We start from the raw sequence: 22,547 nt of genomic DNA on the forward strand, positions 1-22,547 counted from the left end.
GACCACCGCACTCTACTCTGCATCCCTGCACTCTACGTCACTGTAGTCTACTCTACTCATCTACTCTTCATCCCTGCTCTCAGCACCACTGCACTCTGCACCACTGCACTCTACTATGCAACAGTATAATGTATGCCACAATATTCTACGACCCTGCATTGTATGCCGCTGCACTCTACTACACTTTACTCTACCACACTCAAGATTTGTTTATTGAAAAGCAATCACAGACATGGTGGTATGCTGACCAAAGCAGGCCACCGTCCCTGGCTGCGATTCCTGATGGGTCGCCAATTGGACCCACCTAATTAATATTTATGAGGTAGGTCGATTTGCGATCACTCGGAATCACTATTTAATATTTGTAACTTTTCTTACATAACATTAGGAATTGCGATTTCCTAATTGAAATTTCTACTTTTTTGTACATACGGATCATGATCTCCTTCCGCCTACCAAAAAAATAGTCTGACGTTGTGTTATGTAATCTGGGGTCGATGGAATGCGCTCTAACTTCCTTAGGCGAAGCACAAGCTATATATTAAAATTATATTAAAATTCACTTAGGGTCGTATCCAAGGCCTCAGCGGTGCAGGAAGGAACGGGGGGCTGGGCGGTCACAGCTTACACGTCGTTGGAGTGGGGACCCCTTTAGGTACAGGAAGCAAAATATAAGTATGAGGCTGAGGTCTGTTTTTGATTCTCATCAGAGGCAGCCCTTGGGGGTCCAATGAGCAGTGGGCTCTCTGCTCCCCATGGCCTGATGGGAAGGCTGACAGTCTGTTTCTTGGGGAGGCCACACGTGCAGAAGAGAGGGGTGAGGAGTGGGGAAACCTCCCTGCTTTCACTTTCATTATGTGTAAAGCACAGATGTTTTCCATGTTCTCATCCCATAGAGATCAGATTCTGTCTCTTTCCTGCAGTGGGAGCCAGGACTGGCTCCCAGGGGGGGTGTGCTGGATGAGATACAGTGGGAGGTTGAGAGAAGGGATCTGGAGTGATTCTTAAAGTGTTACAGCGCGTGGAAGCCTGCATGTGAGGCTTCAAGGGGCTGTGCCATCCCAAAGACATCCCTGAGGCTGTCTCAGTGCTTCTAAGCTCCTCACACAAGGGTACCTAGCACCGAGATGTGCTCAGCTCTCATAATGCACCTCTATCCGCAAATGACTTGTGCAAAGCTGTTGTAGCACTCAGTAGGGTTGAGACCTTGTTCATAAAACAAAATGGCCGTCTGCAGGTATTTTGTTGACAATCAATCACCAGATTTATAAAGCACGGCTAATCACCCGTCAGTATGTCCAGTCACTGTGGCTCGTGCTGCGAACAGCCAGGTTTTGAGCCTTTCCTGAATTCCAGCAGCAAGCGTGAGGGGCGGAGTTGAAGAAGTAGGATTTAAGGAATCGGAAATTAAGATTCCTTAATTGCAATGCATCAAAGTAAAAAAAATTGCGATTTCGCTATTAGGGGGCGCAAATTACCATGAAGGTGAACTTCATGGTAATTTGCAAAAACTTTGAAAAATGCACTGAAGTGCATTTTTCAAAGTTCTATTTTACACACACGCATGCCCTTGGGGCATGTATGTGTGCAAGATGTTCTCATATGCAGATTTCAGGGGTATAACAGGTGTCCTTTGGACACCCTGGCACCCTTGAAATTGCATTCTCAATTTGCGATTCTCTAATTGAGAATCGCAAATTGAGAATGTCTTCCCATTCATTCCTATGGGCCTTTAGACCCATAGTAATGAATGGGGAGGTATTCCTTAATTGCGACTCGCAATTTGTGAGTCGCAATTAAGGAATGTTTAGAAATTGCTAGTATTTTTGTGATTTCTACATGCATAGCCTTTTGCTATTCCTTATTGGCGAATCCTTATTTTTCGCTAATAAGGAATCGCAAATGGCATTGTTGATGCATCTATACCAGAGTGTGCTGTGTAGTCCAGCCGGCTGGTGACCATGGCTTGGGCGATGGTACCTCTGGTGTCAACCAGGAGCCATCTGAAAATCTTGTGAAGCATGCACAGAGTGAGGAAGCAGGTGGAGGAGACTGTGTTGATCTGGTTTTTCTTGGTGAGCTTGCTGTCCAGGATGATGCCGAGGTTGCGGGCCTGGTCTGTAGGAGTGGGAATTAGTTCTGAAGGCCACCATGGCTCGATCCACGTGGAAGTGTTGTTCCCGAACAGCAGAACCTCCGATCTATCGGTGTCGAGTTTCAGGCAGTTGAGTTTCATCCAATCGGCAATGTCCATCATACATCTGTGGAAAATGGTCCACGTGGCCGCGGGCTTTTCCGATAGCGAGAGGATGAGCTGGGTGTCATCTGCATAGTCGATGATGTTTAGTCTGTGAGCTCTGACGCAGTCGACCAGGGGAGCCGTGTAGGTGTTGAACAGGGTCAGGCTTAGGGATGAGCCATGAAGGACGCCACAGCTGGTGATTTTGTGTTTGGAACTGTAGGGAGGAAGAAGGATTCTCTGGGTTCTTCCGGTGAGGAATGAGGTGATCCACCTGAGGGCGTGTCCCTGAATTTCGTTGTGGGTAAGACTCTCGATGAGCCTGTAGTAGGATACGGTCTCGAAGACCACAGAGAGGATGAGGGGGCTCAGGGATGCTGTTTCCCCTCCGTTCAGGAGACCACTGATGCCGTCTTTGGCAGGGATGAGGGAGGATTTGTTGCTGTGGTTGGCACGGAATCCCGACTGGACGATATCTGGGAGATTGTTGTTCCGCAAGTTGGTGGTTTAATACTTTCTTGAAGATCTTGGCGGTGAAGGGGAGCAAAGAGATGAGGGGGAAGTGCTTGAGCTCTCACGACATACTCTTACTCTCACCTAGTCCACGGAAAGCTGGGCTAGCACTAAGACGCGTGCCATGCGCTCACGCTCTCACTGTGCACTCTAGATCTGCTGTGTCCCATTCAAAACCATGCTAAGATCAAGACATGCACTGAGCTCTCACGACAAACTCCTACCCTCACCTACCTCGCCTAGCTGTGAGACCTTCACAAACTCTCATGATGCACCTCTGTCCTCACCTGCCCATGCAAGGCTCTCCTACCCCTGAGACGAGCACCACGTTCTCACAATGCACCTATATCCTGACCTTTCCGGTGCACAATTACTTTAGCACTGGATTGTCCTCTGAGCTCTCCTTACCTGCCCCGTACAAAGCTATCCTCACATTGAAGCATCCACGAGCTCTCTCAAGGCACCTCTATCCTGATCTGCACAATGCACTGTTACAACAGCAATGGGGCATCACGGAGCTATCTATGTACATCTGGCACCCCTGTGACGTGCAGATATATCCGTTCTGTACGTCTACAGGCATCTTGTGATGCAGCTGTATCCTAATCTGCGCTATGCATGTCACAGATTGTAACCATAGGTCGCCCACAAGGTTAGTGTACTTGCTGCTGATATCTGCGCCTGTATAGAGCTCGATACGTACTAGAGGGGAATTTAAGCAGTGCCAGTGTTAATATAGAGAAAGTCAACGTCAATATGAATAACGATACATTCATGTATAAAAACAAAATTGCATCTTTATTGACGAACTCGCCCGTTGTGAACTCCACGTCAACCCGACTCAGAAATACGTTGTCAAGCAGGCCCTGAGACACAGGCCCGTGGTCACTGATTGCTAGGTCACAGGGGGTGGAACGTAGCCAGCAGACAAGCGTGTGAACAGGAAATCCCACATGGATCCCACAGATAGGCCCAGCAACACCACAATGGTCCAGTGAGATAGGCCCCGATAATCCACACATTGACGGAGGGGTGCGCGTGTTCTCAAAACACCTTAAAGTCACATCCCACATGAAGTTAGGAATACTCAGCCAACCAAAACACAGCACAGACAATACAAACAGTGATGACGTGCTCCCCATACCAGACATCTGTGCATGTTACCCACTGGCCGCACTGTGTCCACACTGGGACAATGCCCACCTGGATTCCTCATCCAATATCTTAATTTATGGCTCCAAAGACAGAGGTACACATTCCTTACCATAAAAGGATCGCCAGAAACATTTTATTACCTTCAATGAACTGTATAAAAGTCTGTGTTAGACCGATTGTAAATTGAGACACTCAACAGACCCTATGCCTGTGACTGTGCCCCGGGCCACATCGCTTAATTAAACAAACTGATCCTGTTTTGTCAAACGCCGGTTGTCTCTTGTTTTTGCAAGGTATTTAACCCGTTGCGTGCTCGTGACAGAATCGTTCCGTCACGAGCCTCGGGTGGGCTGTGCTGGTGACGGAACGGTTCCCGAATTTATCTCTAAAGCGATACATTTTACAGCGATAGCATGAATATCGCTGAGAATACAGCGATATTCACGCATTAGCGACAAAATGCTATCCATGTTATCCACCTCCCATTGGATAACATGGCTAAGAACTGGTGAGAGCAGGCGTTAGTTTTTGGCGTTAGCGGGAATATTTCCATCCCTACGCCTGCCTTGCTAATAGGCGATAGCGACGTTAGCGACTGCTTTCAGTTGCTAACAGGTTGGGTACGCCCACTTTGCATGTCATTAGCGATAAATATCGCTGACATGCAAAGCGGACCCCAAACCGCTCGCTATCGCCTAAAAGCTGTCGCTAACATCAGTTAGCGACAGCTTGCTAATAGAGCGATAGAAGTATCGCCGTTTAGCGGCCGAAAACGGCCGAAAACGGCCGCTAACCCGGCGATAATTGCCTATCGCCACCTTTGGTAATGTGCCCATTAGTCTGATATGCGTACGTTTGGTGTTTGCATTTGCATAGTGGGCACAAAAGTATGGACTGGAATGCAGCCTGAATAATTATTAGTGGACGAGATTAATTGGAGCATTCAACCCGTCACTGTTTTTTTTTCTTCAGTACTGTACGCAATATTCATGTTATAATGACTGGACAGGAAAATAACTAAGGGTCGGATTTTGATCTCGGCGGAGGGGTTACTCCTACACAGCAGTGACGGATTTCCCATCCGCCGAAATGTAAATTCCATAGGATAATATGAGTTTTATATTTCGGCGGACATGATATTGGTCCCTGTTGTGACGGAGTAACCCGCCCGCGGATGTCTAAATCAGGCCGTAAGCCACAAGACTTATTTTGAGTGATTGTTCTCACAAAACATTGATTTATTCTTTTTTTGTGCTGGATAGACACCTTTGTTTATGATTGTGGGTGTGAAAACCATGCTATCTGTTTATTATAACTAGGGCTCCCGGTTTTATGGCATTTTTTTTTTGCCATTTCCGTCTGTATTTATCCATATTTATTTTTTGATAATTGTTTCTGTAATTATTCATATCTATTTTGGATTTTCTGGAAAAAGTCAGCTGAAATTATTAAATTTTCACATTTATTTAATAAATAGGCCCTGATGCTTGATTTTCTTCCAGGTTTCAGTGCTGTGAACACCCACAGAAGATAAATCAGGGAACTTATATGAAGATATGCAAATTTCAGTATCAGCCTTGTGCATATCTACTGCTGTTAAAGCCTCTTTACTAAAAAATACTTTCTTTTTTAACTTCGTATCTATCAACCCACACCTCCATTGGCCTGGCAGTCATGACAGACAGTATTTAGAATTACTCAAAAAGCAACCCAGTTTCAGTTTTTATCCACATTTAAAAATAAATAGAGACGAGAAAATTTATGTTTTCTGTCTGTATTTATCTGTAAAAACGGAAACCGGGGAGCCTTAATTATAGCTGTTGAGGGAGGGAGCAGCAGCAGGACTCACATGAGGCTTCCCCTCTCAAGAGTCTTGCTCCTTCCACACTCAAAAGTGGTGATAAGTAGCACATTACAGTCATCTGTCACTATACCCTTCCATCTATCTATCTGTCCATCCATTCCAATCCACACACACATTTCCTCAAACACAAATTCATTCATGGAAGAACAATGTCTTGCAACTCACTCACCCACACCCAAGGGATGTATGTCGTTAAAACGCATGCTATTACAACGCATGCCTTTACGACGCAAGTTTTACAACGCAAGTTACGACTTGCGTTGTGGGGCGCTGGATAGTGAATAATTTAATTTTCTATTCCAACTCCAGTCCCCGTGGATAGTAGGGAAGGTGTTGGATAGTAAATTAAAACTATTCCCTATCCTAGAGCGCCCCCCAGCGCAAGTCGTTGTAATGACTTGCGTCGTAATGGTTGCGTCGTAATGGTAGTGCGTTGTAACAGTTGCGTTGTAAAGGATGTTTCCCACACCCAAGTAATCGGACCAGGGGAGTTCACGTCCAGCCTTCGTCCTGCTTGAAAAGTTTCCCTCTCAGTACTTTCATGACCCTGAGCGAGCAGAATGTTGCCCTACGCATGGTGCTGAGGCAACTTGGGTCCCAGCTCTTCTCAGCCTCCCTTCATCTCTGGACACAAAGTGGGTCATGCTATCTCCCTTTTAGGTTTGTAGCCACTTTCATCAGCGTTGATGCACTCTGCTCGTTTCCAGGCTGCAGGGGCTGGATATTAGCTTATAGCCATGGCATGTGTTTTGTATTTCCTTTAGAACCCCTTTTAATGCAATGGAACTTCCTTCCTTCCAAACTACTGTTTTCGTCGCCCAAAACCGGCCCGCACTCTTGCGGCCCACCGGGGGATTGCCCGGTGCCTGCTACAGCCAGTCTGGCCCTGTCGGCAACCTGCCTGCACTTTCAAGACGGGAGAGAGAACCCCTTGCCGGCAGGTGCAGTGAGTGTCTGTGGATGGGGATGTCTGGGGGTGTATGGGACCCCCTTTCAACCCTTCAGAGGGCTGCATTTAAAACGCACACTGACAGTGCACTATCTTTCTATGACACACTGAAAGTGCGCCTTCTAAAGGCATGTTTGCCTCTGTGCCCACGGCGATAATACTGCGCAGGTGCAGAGACAAAGTGATTCCTTTATTTGCGTGGGAGCCCGCCCCCTGCAAATGATGGCACAGCGCCTTATGACAGCGTTGGCGCTACATGTGTGAAAGCGATATGGGGCCGATTTACAGAACTAAAAGTGAGGATTTTGTCTTAAGTTTGACTTAAGTTTGACTTAAGACAGACTTAAGACAAAATCCTAACTTTACTACTACTAAATGCCTTCTGTGAATACCAAAAGTAGTAAGTTTAGGATTTTGTCTCAGATTACTTCTGTGAATTGGGCCCTATCTCTGTTACCGAAGCGGCCACACAAGTGTCTGCGGCTCCTGCTGTGATACCAAAGTGCCCCGGGGGTGTTCAAAGCAGGCGCAAAAGCCTGTGATCCTCTTTCGCACCCCCCTCCCCCTTCCACCCGCGGGGGCACTTGTGTATTATGGCCCTTGGAGTTTAAATGACACCTCTCTGCATTAAAGCATCAGGTTGAGTCTGTACCCTCCACCTGCTGGCTCAGTGGATTCTGACTTGGGGAGTCTCAGGGCTGGAGACCCCTGTCTCCTCCTGACTGGGTCATGAACCCCCCCTCTGTCCTGGGCTCCCTCATTCTCTGGCTCCTTCTGGCTTGAGTGACCTCACCCCCCTCTCTTCCCACCCTGCCATGGTGCGGCCCATCCCAGGCTAGAAGAGCTGATGCTCAAGACAGGGAGAGTTTCCATGTAAATCACCTTTTGTTCTGGCCGAAGCGCCAATGTGCCTAGAAGTAGGACACCCCCCGTGTCACAAGCGCTGCAGAGAACATAACAGACTAGACACATATATACACAACTACAAGAGCTTGGCCCGGGTGAAAACCAAGCACAAACCACAAGAGCACTTTCCAAATAGTCAAGAGGGAAAACGAATAGAGGCCAAGTGCCGCAGGGGCGTCTGTCTGGGGCCAGGAGGGCTGGGTCAGGGTCACACTATCAGCCCAGGATAGAAAATGACATAAAAAGTACTTTCAATGAGTTGCACGTTACCTTACGGATTGTTCTGATAACATGGGCTGGGTCCAACCCTTCTGGACACACGCTGGACACCCTGAGGGGGTTGAATGCTTGCCCCCACATACCTGTCCTTATATAGTTACAGCTCATTGCTATGGGCTGTAAGAATGTGCCGAACGGGGCAAGCTTCCTTGATTTACAGATACAGCCCCCCAAGATTTATTTACAGATACACCCCCAGTACCCCCCCCCCCCCACAACATGGCCGCCCCCAGGGTGGTGATGCCTTAGGTAGCCTTTATCTACGGAGTGTCACGTCCATGAAGCAGGGCAGAAAAATAGGTTTTTATTACATTGTTGTAAAAAGTATTGTTTTCTAAAAATTGGGGTTGTTGCTGAGTGGTGGGCGAAAGGTATGGGAACAAGGCAATCACCCCCCTCTCCCCCTCCCACCCACCCTCCCCCTTAGCTGGCAGGGAGCCCCTTTGGTTGTGTTGCACCGCAGGCTTCACTGCTGAAAAATCACGACGACTGTAAAGTACATTATTAAACTCTATGGTGCTGAGAAGCCCCAAATATGGCACGATGCGTCTGTTATTGTTCACCATCTTTGAGAGAAGCTTTTCTTTGATTGTTAAATCTATGTTTAGTTGCTCACCACTTTTGATAGTTGTCTTATCTTTTTACTTTGGAACGTTTTTCTTTGTATTTTGTTTGGATATTTGATGCTTGTTTTGCGGTTCTCCGGGTCCATTCCATCGCATCCCAAATCTTGGTGGCTCGAATCATTTCATATTCCATGGGGAATATACTAACTAGTGTGAATATATGACTGAACCATTAACAATACCGACGGTAGCTCGGTGGGTTTATGCGCATGCTGTAAAGATCATCAAATTGCAGGTTTCACGCACAGTGCTTCACCCCCCCCCTTCCGAGCTGCAAGCATGGGCGGGAGCATGCCTGGAGTGCACGGGTCCTGCGCAGGCCGCCTCCGCCTGTGGCCACGGCCCCTCACACGGCCACCTGTGACCATGGCCCCTCACACGGGCACCTGTGGCCATGGCCCCTCACACGGGCACCTGTGGCCCTGGGCACTCACATGGCCGCCTGTGGCCCTGGCCCCTCACACGGCCACCTGTGGCCCTGGCCCCTCACACGGCCACCTGTGGCCCTCACACGGCCACCTGTGGCCCTGGCCCCTCACACGGCCACCTGTGGCCCTGGCCCCTCACACGGCCACCTGTGGCCCTGGCCCCTCACACGGCCACCTGTGGCCCTGGCCCCTCACACGGCCACCTGTGGCCCTGGCCCCTCACACGGCCACCTGTGGCCCTGACCACCCCCAGGCCCGCATCAGAGAGGATGCTGAGGACGAGCATCCTCCGGGCTGTGTCCTGCTCCTGCCCCCTCGGACGGGGTCATCCCAGCGGGGGGCGGTGCGTGTCCGGCTGCGCGCGGATGGGAGGGCGGCCTCATCCTGGGGTGAGGGAAGGAAGCAGGGGCCAGGGGGGGGCCACGGAGGATTCTGAGAGCCCCCCCCCCCCCCTAGGGCCCGCAGAGGCAACGGGGGGGGGGGTGGGGGGGTGAAGGCCACGTTGGGAGGCGTGGGGCCCGGCGGGGGGTCTTCCTTTATTTGTTCTATTCCCGTGCCTGCTGCGCACGTTACTGCGCTCTAAACAAGAACACACGTCTGCATCTGCAAGTTTATACGAGGATGAAAAACATAAACGTAAACTTCAAAAGGGGAAATGTGGACCACGCCGGCCACGTGCTGGCACAGAAGGCCTTGCTGGGTGTCCCCTGTGCGCGCGGACCCCCCCTGGGGCTGCCTGTGCATGGAAAGCTCTTACTTGGCACTGCATCTGTCCGTAGAGTCCCCTCTCTCCTGCCTGTGCCTGCAGAGACCTCTCTCCTGCCTGCGCCTGCAGAGGCCTCTCTCCTTCCTGTGTCTTCAGAGGCCTCTCTCCTGCCTGTGCCTGCAGAGACCTCTCTCCTGCCTGCGCCTGCAGAGGCCTCTCTCCTGCCTGTGCCTGCAGAGGCCTCTCTCCTGCCTGCGCCTGCAGAGGCCTCTCTCCTCCCTGTGCCTGCAGAGGCCTCTCTCCTGCCTGCGCCTGCAGAGGCCTCTCTCCTCCCTGTGCCTGCAGAGACCTCTCTCCTGCCTGTGCCTGCAGAGACCTCTCTCCTGCCTGTGCCTGCAGAGACCTCTCTCCTCCCTCTGCCTGCAGAGACCTCTCTCCTGCCTGTGCCTGCAGAGGCCTCTCTCCTGCCTGTGCCTGCAGAGACCTCTCCTCTCTGTGCCTGCAGAGACCTCTCTCCTGCCTGTGCCTGCAGAGACCTCTCTCCTGCCTGTGCCTGCAGAGACCTCTCCCCTGCCTGTGTCTGCAGAGGCCTCTCTCCTCCCTGTGCCTGCAGAGGCCTCTCTCCTGCCTGTGCCTGCAGAGGCATCTCTCCTGCCTGTGCCTGCAGAGACCTCTCTCCTGCCTGTGCCTGCAGAGACCTCTCTCCTGCCTGTGCCTGCAGAGGCCTCTCTCCTGCCTGTGTCTGCCGAGGCCTCTCTCCTGCCTGTGTCTGCCGAGGCCTCTCTCCTGCCTGTGCCTGCAGAGGCCTCTCTCCTCCCTGTGCCTGCAGAGACCTCTCTCCTGCCTGTGCCTGCAGAGACCTCTCTCCTGCCTGTGCCTGCAGAGACCTCTCTCCTCCCTCTGCCTGCAGAGACCTCTCCTGCCTGTGCCTGCAGAGGCCTCTCTCCTGCCTGTGCCTGCAGAGACCTCTCCTCTCTGTGCCTGCAGAGACCTCTCTCCTGCCTGTGCCTGCAGAGACCTCTCTCCTGCCTGTGCCTGCAGAGACCTCTCCCCTGCCTGTGTCTGCAGAGGCCTCTCTCCTCCCTGTGCCTGCAGAGGCCTCTCTCCTGCCTGTGCCTGCAGAGGCCTCTCTCCTGCCTGTGCCTGCAGAGGCCTCTCTCCTCCCTGTGTCTGCCGAGGCCTCTCTCCTGCCTGCGCCTGCAGAGGCCTCTCTCCTGCCTGTGCCTGCAGAGGCCTCTCTCCTGCCTGCGCCTGGGGAGGCCTCTCTCCTGCCTGCGCCTGCAGAGGCCTCTCTCCTGCCTGTGCCTGCAGAGACCTCTCTCCTGCCTGCGCCTGCAGAGGCCTCTCTCCTGCCTGTGCCTGCAGAGACCTCTCTCCTGCCTGTGCCTGCAGAGGCCTCTCTCCTGCCTGCGCCTGGGGAGGCCTCTCTCCTGCCTGCGCCTGGGGAGGCCTCTCTGCTGCCTGTGCCTGCAGAGGCCTCTCTCCTGCCTGTGCCTGCAGAGGCCTCTCTCCTGCCTGTGCCTGCAGAGGCCTCTCTCTCTCCACAGAGGCCTCTCTCCTCCCTGTGCCTGCAGAGGCCTCTCTCCTGCCTGTGCCTACAGAGACCTCTCTCCTGCCTGTGTCTGCAGAGACCTCTCTCCTGCCTGTGCCTGCAGAGACCTCTCTCCTGCCTGTGCCTGCAGAGGCCTCTCTCCTGACTGTGCCTGCAGATACCACTCTCCTGCCTGTGCCTGCAGAGACCTCTCTCCTGCCTGTGCCTGCAGAGGCCTCTCTCCTGCCTGCGCCTGGGGAGGCCTCTCTCCTGCCTGTGCCTGCAGATACCACTCTCCTGCCTGTGCCTGCAGATACCTCTCTCCTGCCTGTGCCTGCAGAGGCCTCTCTCCTGCCTGTGCCTGCAGAGGCCTCTCTCCTGCCTGTGCCTGCAGAGACCTCTCTCCTGCCTGTGCCTGCAGAGACCTCTCTCCTGCCTGCGCCTGCAGAGGCCTCTCTCCTGCCTGTGCCTGCAGATACCACTCTCCTGCCTGTGCCTGCAGATACCTCTCTCCTGCCTGTGCCTGCAGAGGCCTCTCTCCTGCCTGTGCCTGCAGAGGCCTCTCTCCTGCCTGTGCCTGCAGATACCTCTCTCCTGCCTGTGCCTGCAGAGGCCTCTCTCCTGCCTGTGCCTGCAGAGGCCTCTCTCCTGCCTGCGCCCGCAGAGGCCTCTCTCCTGCCTGTGTCTGCAGAGACCTCTCTCCTGCCTGTGCATGCAGAGACCTCTCTCCTGCCTGTGCCTGCAGAGACCTCTCTCCTGCCTGTGCCTGCAGAGGCCTCTCTCCTGCCTGCGCCTGGGGAGGCCTCTCTCCTGCCTGTGCCTGCAGAGACCTCTCTCCTCCCTGTGCCCGCAGAGACCTCTCTCCTCCCTGTGCCTGCAGAGACCTCTCTCCTGCCTGTGCCTGCAGATACCTCTCTCCTGCCTGTGCCTGCAGAGGCCTCTCTCCTGCCTGTGCCTGCAGAGGCCTCTCTCCTGCCTGTGCCTGCAGATACCTCTCTCCTGCCTGTGCCTGCAGAGGCCTCTCTCCTGCCTGTGCCTGCAGAGGCCTCTCTCCTGCCTGCGCCTGCAGAGACCTCTCTCCTGCCTGTGTCTGCAGAGACCTCTCTCCTGCCTGTGTCTGCAGAGACCTCTCTCCTGCCTGTGCCTGCAGAGACCTCTCTCCTGCCTGTGCCTGCAGAGGCCTCTCTCCTGCCTGTGCCTGCAGAGGCCTCTCTCCTGCCTGTGCCTGCAGAGACCTCTCTCTTCTCTGTGCCTGCAGAGACCTCTCTCCTGCCTGCGCCTGCAGAGACCTCTCTCCTCCCTGTGCCTGCAGAGACCTCTCTCCTGCCTGTGCCTGCAGAGGCCTCTCTCCTGCCTGTGCCTGCAGAGACCTCTCTCCTGCCTGCAGAGACCTCTCTCCTCCCTGTGCCTGCAGAGACCTCTCTCCTGCCTGTGCCTGCAGAGGCCTCTCTCCTGCCTGTGCCTGCAGATACCACTCTCCTGCCTGTGCCTGCTGATACCTCTCTCCTGCCTGTGCCTGCAGAGGCCTCTCTCCTGCCTGTGCCTGCAGAGGCCTCTCTCCTGCCTGTGCCTGCAGAGACCTCTCTCCTGCCTGTGCCCGCAGAGACCTCTCTCTCCCCACAGAGGCCTCTCTCCTGCCTGTGCCTGCAGAGGCCTCTCTCCTGCCTGTGCCTGCAGAGACCTCTCTCCTGCCTGCGCCTGCAGAGACCTCTCTCCTGCCTGTGTCTGCAGAGACCTCTCTCCTGCCTGTGCCTGCAGAGGCCTCTTCCCTCCCTGTGCCTGCAGAGGCCTCTCTCCTGCCTGCAGAGACCTCTCTCCTGCCTGCGCCTGCAGAGGCCTCTCTCCTCCCTGTGCCTGCAGAGGCATCTCTCCTCCCTGTGCCTGCAGAGGCCTCTCTCCTGCCTGTGCCTGCAGAGGCCTCTCTCCTCCCTGTGCCTGCAGAGGCCTCTCTCCTGCCTGTGCCTGCAGAGGCCTCTCTCTCTCCACAGAGGCCTCTCTCCTCCCTGTGCCTGCAGAGACCTCTCTCCTGCCTGTGCCTGCAGAGGCCTCTCTCCTCCCTGTGCCTGCAGAGGCCTCTCTCCTGCCTGTGCCTGCAGAGGCCTCTCTCTCTCCACAGAGGCCTCTCTCCTCCCTGTGCCTGCAGAGGCCTCTCTCCTGCCTGTGCCTGCAGAGACCTCTCTCCTGCCTGTGTCTGCAGAGACCTCTCTCCTGCCTGTGTCTGCAGAGACCTCTCTCCTGCCTGTGCCTGCAGAGACCTCTCTCCTGCCTGTGTCTGCAGAGACCTCTCTCCTGCCTGTGCCTGCAGAGGCCTCTCTCCTGCCTGTGCCTGCAGAGGCCTCTCTCCTCCCTGTGCCTGTAGTCCCAGCCCTTCCCCCTCTCTCTTTGCCCCCCCTGCCTGCTCTCTGGCCGCTCACTCAAGGCCAGCAGCGGCGCCGGAGCCCAGCAGGGGACGAGCCTGGCCAAGGGCCAGGGAGGTGCAAACACGTGGCCCCGGGGGAGCCTGGGAGTTACTCATTGTGGAGGTGACGTCAGCGCCTGGCCATGTACCGAGGAGCGCACGGTGCGCTGTGCGGCGCTGTGCATGTCAATCCGCACTCACCCTGCCGAAGAGCTGTCGCGAGTGCAGGGTCAGGCGTGCACCCCCCCTGTCCCCCTGTCCCCCCCCCCCTACACGCCCTTCCTCCGAGCAGTCTCAGGCCACCCGGATATTTCTGCTCCAATAAAAAGAGCAAGAAGCGAAAATCCAGATTCGCCTCGGATGAGGCCGCAGCACATGTGGGGAACACACGTGTGTCCTCGAGGGAGGGGCCGTCTGTCTGTCCCCCCAGCATGAAGGCAGCCGAAGTCCACGGCCACAGGCCTGGCAGGAGGGGCCTGGCCGGGGAGGCCAGTCACCAAAGATGTGTCTGTGGGGGGCATCTGGGCTGGTAACTGCCCCCATCCCATCTCCAGGGTCACAGGGACTGGGGGTGGAGCAGCGACCCGAGGGGGGAGGAGCTCGGATGGAAGAACAGAGGACGCTGGGAGAAGTAGGCCGGGCGGAATTATGGTTCCGTTCGCAAAATTGGCGTAATTTGGGTAACTGCATTACGCTTGCAATGCGCAGTTGTAATGTAATTTAATTTGTACTTGTAAAGCGCACTAATACCCCAACTGGGGTGTCCTGGCGCTGTAGACCTCTGTGGAACCCTTCCTGGCTTTTCCCTGTGAAATGTCCACTCCTGGGCACCCCCAAGGTGAAGCCAGGCATCCTAGCGCTGTTGGGGCCGGTGTGGAGATTAAGCAAGCTATTGCCCAGAGTTGAGACTCCGTGAGAGTACGCAACGTGTGCTTGTGAGCCCGAGCGAGATTGGCTGGCCCCTGGTGTGATTTCCATTCGCCATGGAGCCTTCCAGCGGGCGCGAACGGTCGCAGTCAGAGAGGGCTGCCTTTCGAGTAGATTTGCTGCTGCTCGAATGAATTTTCAGGAAAATCAACTCAAAGGGTCGCACGCTTTGTGCAACGCATGGTGCGGTTCGCACTGATTTTCAATGCTGCTCGCGCTACCAGCACTACATTGCAGCGCAAGCAGCATATTTTATGTCTGTTGGTGGAATTCCAAGTAATCTTCAGCAGTTTTTCTATAACTCCCACAAACTCAATGGAATGAAACTCTGCGACTTCTGCTCACTTCTAATGAGGAGTGGGCCTGGGCAGTGAACTCCGCTCCGTTCGCGGCATTTGCAGAGTTTCCCACACTCCACGCTCCACAGAACATGTGGCTTTCTGAAAAACACTGTTCCGTGAAGCAGAGTTTTTTCCTCGCTCCCACTCGGCTACATTGGCGAGGAAGGAAAATGCACTTCCCAGCGAGATTTGCCAACATGGGTGGTCAGATTTCTCAACACAGGCGTTCACGACCGCTCACGTTGAGAAACTTTCCGTTCGCGCTGAGAAAGCTGCTGCTCGGGTAGAAAAACTACTCGAGCGCCAAGAAAAGAAGCAGCGCCCTCATGTGCTGCACATAGCGCTATTTGTGCTGATTTTACAGTGCCAGAGCTATACCCAGCGCTGAAAATCAAAGCGAACGGCATGACCAAAATGCACTCTGCCACTTGCGGAACTCCACGTAGCGGGGTGGCGTTTTTTGGTCACTTTGCGTAGTTCCGCTTCGAGGAACTCCGTGAACTCCAGCCAGGCCTAGTGAGGAGCAGCAAGATGGGGTCCAGGACATCTGAAGAATCTCTCACTTTTGAGGAAAAGAGAAGTACCTACTGTCAGCACCTGTCCAGGGACCATGGGGCAACCAGGTGTTAGTGGACCGTAGCCGTGATGGTTCGGGCGCGCCTTTTAGCACCGGTGTCGCGCCTAACCATCCGGGTAGTGGAGCGAGCAGTACAAAACTTCCAACAGAGGAAACCTAGGGGCCTCATTTATGAAAAGTGACGCATCGCTGCGTGAAAACAGCGATGCGTCACTTTTCTTTGCGCCCTTCTTGCGACCCCAATGATGCGTCATATTTACAGTATGACGCATCATGGCGCAAGGAGTTACAGATATGTCAGTATTTCTGATGTATCTGTATGGCGCAAAAGTGACGCATTGCTGGAGTGTGTCACAAAAGTGACGCAACTCCAGCAATGCGTCCTTTCACATGGGGCAAGCCCCGTGTGAAAGGGCCTGTGTCAGTCTTACGCCTGCTGTGAGGCAGGCGTAAGATTTTGACGCAACGGCGTCCTAGAAGTGACGCAGTGAAATCTCATAGATTTCACTGCGTCACTTCTACGACCCTTTCTTGCATCAAAAAGCCCCCCTTGCATACATTATACCTGGCGCAGGTATAATGTGGCGCAGTGGTTTACAAAGTGACGCATCTACCTAGATGGATCACTCTCTAAATATGGTGCAACAAGGCACATTTTTTACGCTGCTGGACGCACCGGCGGCGTAAAAGTGACGCACAGCCTCATAAATGAGGCCCCTAGGATTTAGAGTCTCAGAGCTCAACAGATACAGCATGCACTAACTATTGTCCAACCCAGTGCTTATCTTTGTTAAAGTGTTCTTATTTGCAAAAGAAGGCTTTATTCAGTTCAGCATGACAAGGCCGAAACCAGTCTGCATTCACGTCCATTCCTGTTTGCAGAAAGAAATGTGCACTCTCTTTTACATGCGCTTTCTTTTGAGCATTTCTATTTAAAAATAATCAGCGAAGTAGAAGCATAATCTATGGTCTTTGTACTAATAAAGTGTATTAATTGTTGTTCCTTTCAAGGAAGCTTGCTCAAGTTGCTCCAGTCTGACTCCTTCAAGGTCCTTTCTTTGAGCCTTTTCTAAGAGCCATTCATTAGCTGAACTGTCTGTTGTATTTCTGTATTATACACATCATGTCATTTCATGGATTTCCTATGCACACCTCATTCCTTAATATGCAGTAGGAGTATTATTCTGTATTACATTTAGGGCTCCCAGTTTTATGTTATTTATTTTTGGGATATTTCCGTCTGTATATATCCATATTTATTTTTTGCACATTTTATCTGTATTTATCCATATTTATTTTTTTCACATTTTATCTGTATTTATCCATATTTATTTTTTGCACATTTTATCTGTATTTATCCATATTTATTTTTTGCACATTTTATCTGTATTTATCTGTATTTATCCATATTTATTTTTTGCACATTTTATCTGTATCTATCCATATTTTTTTTTCCACATTTTATCTGTATTTATCCATATTTATTTTTTGCACATTTTATCTGTATTTATCCATATTTATTTTTTGCACATTTTATCTGTATTTATCCATATTTATTTTTTGCACATTTTATCTGTATTTATCTGTATTTATCCATATTTATTTTTTGCACATTTTATCTGTATTTATCCATATTTTTTTTTCTTCACATTTTATCTGTATTTATCCATATTTATTTTGGACTTTGTGAAAAAATAAAGGTGAAATTAGTATATTTCCACATTTATTCAACCAGTAAATATGCACTCCTGCTTGAAGGCCTGTCTGGTTTCAGTGCTGTGAACACCAGCTGAAGTTAAATGAATGCACTTATTTGAAAACATGCAAAGTTCAGGATCTGTCTTGTGATTATCTTCTGATGTTAAAGCCTGTTTACTAAAATCTCATTCTTTTTTAACCCCCTTTCCTGTCAACCCACACAGCTATAGGCTTGCAGCCACGGCAAACAGAATTTAGAATTACTCCAAAAACAACCCAATTTCCGTTTTTATCCACGTTTAAAAATAAATACAGACACAAAAATAAATGTTTTCTGTTTGTATTTAGGTGTAAAAATCGGTAAAAACGGAAAACAGGGAGCCCTAATTACATTACAACATTTATATAGCGCTTACTATGAGGTGTGAGGTGCTGAAGCGCTTGCCTGGATGCTGTTGGCCAACAGAGGACTTTGAATTCATCCATGACTACGGGTCCCAACTTGAAATACACTTTGACGGTTTCTTGGTGGATCACCGTGGCAACCAGATATGCCACGACAGTAACAAAGTCCATTCCAGCAAATCTCTCATCCATGTCACCCTCCAACCTACGCCTCCTCAAGACCATAAACACCAAACAAGATGTTTCAGAATGGACAACCCAGTGCAAAATAAATACCAAAAGGGGCCGGCAGAGCTGCTCAAAGCTGCCGGCTTACCAAAGAACATAGGGGCTCATTTATGAGAAGTGACGCATCGCTGTGTAAAAACAGTGATGCGTCACTTTTCACTGCGCCCTCCTTGCGACACCAATGATGCGTCATATTTACAGTATGACGCATCATGGCGCCAGGAGTTACAGATACGTCAGTATTTCTGACGTATCTGTAGGCCAAAAGTGACGCATTGCTGGAGTGTGTCACAAAAGTGACGCAACTCCAGAAATGCGTCCTTTCACATGGGGGAAAGCCCCATGTGAAAGGGCCTGCGTCAGTCTTACGCCTGTTGTGAGGCAGGCATAAGATATTGACGCATTTGCATCCTAGAAGTGGCGCAGGGAAATCTTATAGATTTCACTGCGTCACTTCTACGACCCTTTCTTGCGTCAGAACGCTCCCCTTGCATACATTATACCTGGCGCAGGAATAATGTGGCGCAGGGGTTTACAAAGTGACGCATCTACCTAGATGCGTCACTTTGTAAATATGGTGCAACAAGGTGCATTTTTTACGCCCCTGGTGCTTCACAAAAAGTGACGCACCGGCGGCGTAAAAGTGACGCATGGCCTCATAAATGAGGCCCATAGTCTGTGCGCCTGACTCTTACACTTCATCATTCACCACACTTCTATGTGCAGTGTCCCATAATACCATAACTGTGCCTTCGTGGTGATCACACACGACGTGGAAACACTTCCCATACAGGATCAGAACAAATGCAAGACCCTTCCAGCCACACACTCTACACGGTGTAGTATGTATGAAACACTTCAGCACCCCACATTGGTGTTGTAAGCACTGAATGCACTACAACACAATAGATGGGTAGCACGCTGCACAGTGTAGGGTGTGCGTTGTTGTTCTTTTACACTGTGCATACTGCTACGGGTCTCACAGTTACGTTTTAGGTCTCAGCCTACCAGACCGCGCAGTTGCCTGGTTTGCTGAAGACATCTTGGGGTCATCCTGAAAGCTGACCTAGGAATGCAATCTGCCCGCTGCTTGCTATTGGCTTTGCTGCTTTCCATTTGCTGTACAAAAGGGGGTGGTGATGGACGGAGCATCTGACCCAATCAAACACTCACACCAAGTCATCAGATCTGGGTTTAATCCATCGCCGTTCTTTAGCCCACTCTGCCACCCCAGTTCAGACATGGCCATATGCAAATCAGTCTGACCCTGTGCCTCATGGGAACAGTCCAGCCCGAACTGCCAAGCCATGCCTTCCCTGGACCGGAAACAAGCTTCCAAGGACCGGTTTCTGGCATTACAGCCGTCTTCAGCCCGGCTTGCTTGAATCCAGTGGCAATGTGAGCAAGGGACTCACGTCTGAGCATACCCTGCCACACTTATGGCGGCCAAAGCGGTACAAAAGGGGGTGGTGATGGACGGAGCATCTGAACCAATCAAACACTCACACCCAGTCAACAGATCTGGGTTTAATCCATCACCGTTCTTTAGCCGACTCTGCCACCCCAGTTCAGACATGGGCATATGCAAATCAGTCTGACCCTGTGCCTCATGGGAACAGTCCAGCCCGAACTGCCAAGCCATGCCTTCCCTGGACCGGAAACAAGCTTCCGAGGACCGGTTTCTGGCATTCCAGCCGTCTTCAGCCCGGCTTGCTTGAATCCAGTGGCAAAGTGAGCAAGGGACTCACGTCTGAGCATACCCTGCCACACTTATGGCAAACAAAGCGGCTTTATTTCTTTTAGGCTGTCCAGCTCGAGTCAATACCTTCCCTTGCTCAAACCTTATTCACAGTATCCTTCTGAGTGCTCTCAAGTCCTGTTCTTATCTCATCACATTTGCAGTGCATTCAAAGACAGAGGTCAAATGTCACTCTATCTCTTTCAAGGGCACTTGTTTACTCTTACTTTCTGACTTCGCAGTGAGAGGTTGTATATGACAATCGTGCTGGATACTGGGGCTAGAACAGAGTTTTTTCAAGCACACAGCATTTAAGTAAACTGTGTATGTATTGCAGAATACATCAGTATTAGAAACACAAATTAATTGCATGTTTTGTTATTTCTCAAGTGTGTTGGAAACAAATACTTTGATACGATCAAAAGAAACCCTTACAATAGATGATGCCATTTTAACACATTATCATTTGTGCGCCGTATCGTTTTATTAGTAAAACTGTATGTCTGGGTAAATATTATGGTCATTTCAATTGAAAATGTGTTGTCTGTAATGGCAGTGCACTACCACACCGTGCATACTCCACTCCATGCCACTCCACTCTACTCTGCGCCCTCCATTCCATGGCACTGCACTCTACGCTGCACCACTCCGCTTTACACAATACCGCTGCATTCTGCGTCACTGCACTCTACTCCACTACGAACCACTTCATTCAGCACCACTTCTCTCTAGGCCTCTCTATTCTACTCTGCACCACACTATTCTACACCAGTTCACTCTTTGCCACTGCACTCTACACCACTCCAGTCTACACCACTCCAGTCTAAACCACTACAACTTTACTCTGCACAACTCCGCTCTATGGCACTCTGCAACACCCAACACTCTGCCACTGCACTCTATCCCAGTACACTCAACACCAATACACTCTACCCTAAACCCCCCACTCCATGTCACTGCACTCTATTCTGTTCCACTGCACTCTAATCTGTTCCACTCCATGCCACTGCACTCTACTCTGCACCCCCACTCTATGCCACTGCACTCTACTCTGTTCCACCCCACTCTACTCTGCACCCCCACTCCATGCCACTGCACTCTACTCTGCACCCCCACTCTATGCCACTGCACTCTACTCTGTTCCACCCCACTCTACTCTGCACCCCCACTCTATGCCACTGCACTCTATTCTGTTCCACTGCACTCTACTCTGTTCCACTCCATGCCACTGCACTCTACTCTGTTCCACCCCACTCTACTCTGCACCCCCACTCTATGCCACTGCACTCTACTCTGTTCCACCCCACTCTACTCTGCACCCCCACTCCATGCCACTGCACTCTATTCTGTTCCACTGCACTCTACTCTGTTCCACTCCATGCCACTGCACTCTACTCTGTTCCACCCCACTCTACTCTGCACCCCCACTCTATGCCACTGCACTCTACTCTGCACCCCCACTCCATGCCACTGCACTCTACTCTGTTCCACTGCACTCTACTCTGTTCCACTGCACTCTACTCTGTTCCACTCCATGCCACTGTACTCTATTCTGTTCCACCCTACTCTACTCTGCACCCCCACTCTATGCCACTGCACTCTACTCTGCACCCCCACTCCATGCCACTGCACTCTACTCTGCACCCCCACTCTATGCCACTGCACTCTACTCTGCACCCCCACTCTATGCCACTGCACTCTACTCTGTTCCACTCCATGCTACTGCACTCTACTCTGTTCCACTCCATGCCCCTGCACTCTACTCTGTTCCACCCCACTCTACTCTGCACCCCCACTCTATGCCACTGCACTCTACTCTGCACCCCCACTCTATGCCACTGCACTCTACTCTGTTCCACTCCATGCCACTGCACTCTACTCTGTTCCACTCCATGCCACTGCACTCTACTCTGTTCCACTCCATGCCCCTGCACTCTACTCTGTTCCACCCCACTCTACTCTGCAACACCCAACACTCTGCCACTGCACTCTATCCCAGTACACTCAACACCAATACACTCTACCCTAAACCCCCCACTCCATGTCACTGCACTCTATTCTGTTCCACTGCACTCTAATCTGTTCCACTCCATGCCACTGCACTCTACTCTGCACCCCCACTCTATGCCACTGCACTCTACTCTGTTCCACCCCACTCTACTCTGCACCCCCACTCCATGCCACTGCACTCTACTCTGCACCCCCACTCTATGCCACTGCACTCTACTCTGTTCCACCCCACTCTACTCTGCACCCCCACTCTATGCCACTGCACTCTACTCTGTTCCACCCCACTCTACTCTGCACCCCCACTCCATGCCACTGCACTCTATTCTGTTCCACTGCACTCTACTCTGTTCCACTCCATGCCACTGCACTCTACTCTGTTCCACCCCACTCTACTCTGCACCCCCACTCTATGCCACTGCACTCTACTCTGTTCCACCCCACTCTACTCTGCACCCCCACTCCATGCCACTGCACTCTATTCTGTTCCACTGCACTCTACTCTGTTCCACTCCATGCCACTGCACTCTACTCTGTTCCACCCCACTCTACTCTGCACCCCCACTCTATGCCACTGCACTCTACTCTGCACCCCCACTCCATGCCACTGCACTCTACTCTGTTCCACTGCACTCTACTCTGTTCCACTGCACTCTACTCTGTTCCACTCCATGCCACTGCACTCTATTCTGTTCCACCCTACTCTACTCTGCACCCCCACTCTATGCCACTGCACTCTACTCTGCACCCCCACTCCATGCCACTGCACTCTACTCTGCACCCCCACTCTATGCCACTGCACTCTACTCTGCACCCCCACTCTATGCCACTGCACTCTACTCTGTTCCACTCCATGCCACTGCACTCTACTCTGTTCCACTCCATGCCCCTGCACTCTACTCTGTTCCACCCCACTCTACTCTGCACCCCCACTCTATGCCACTGCACTCTACTCTGCACCCCCACTCTATGCCACTGCACTCTACTCTGTTCCACCCCACTCTACTCTGCACCCCCACTCTATGCCACTGC

This window comes from Lissotriton helveticus, chromosome 6, assembly GCF_964261635.1.
Source record: "Lissotriton helveticus chromosome 6, aLisHel1.1, whole genome shotgun sequence".
Taxonomy (NCBI): Eukaryota; Metazoa; Chordata; class Amphibia; order Caudata; family Salamandridae; genus Lissotriton; species Lissotriton helveticus.